The sequence below is a fragment of the Penaeus monodon genome, chromosome 21, assembly GCF_015228065.2.
Source record: "Penaeus monodon isolate SGIC_2016 chromosome 21, NSTDA_Pmon_1, whole genome shotgun sequence".
Taxonomy (NCBI): domain Eukaryota; kingdom Metazoa; phylum Arthropoda; class Malacostraca; order Decapoda; family Penaeidae; genus Penaeus; species Penaeus monodon.
In genome coordinates, this window is record NC_051406.1 from 9,243,187 (window position 1) to 9,243,399 (window position 213).

Here is a 213-nt window from a genome sequence, read left to right on the forward strand (position 1 = left end):
GACCTTGTCTTGGATAATTTGATTAAAATTAAAGTAATTAGTAGAGAGGACGTTGAATCGGTGTTTCCAGCAATTCAGGGTGATGGTAATGTAATGTCCCCCGGTCAATATGAACTGGAGAAAAGTAAAATTGAGGTGGAGAAACTTAAGGCTGAAAATGAGCGTTTGAGGCTTTCTCAATGTTTAGGTGATATCCCGTATTTTAAACTTAAT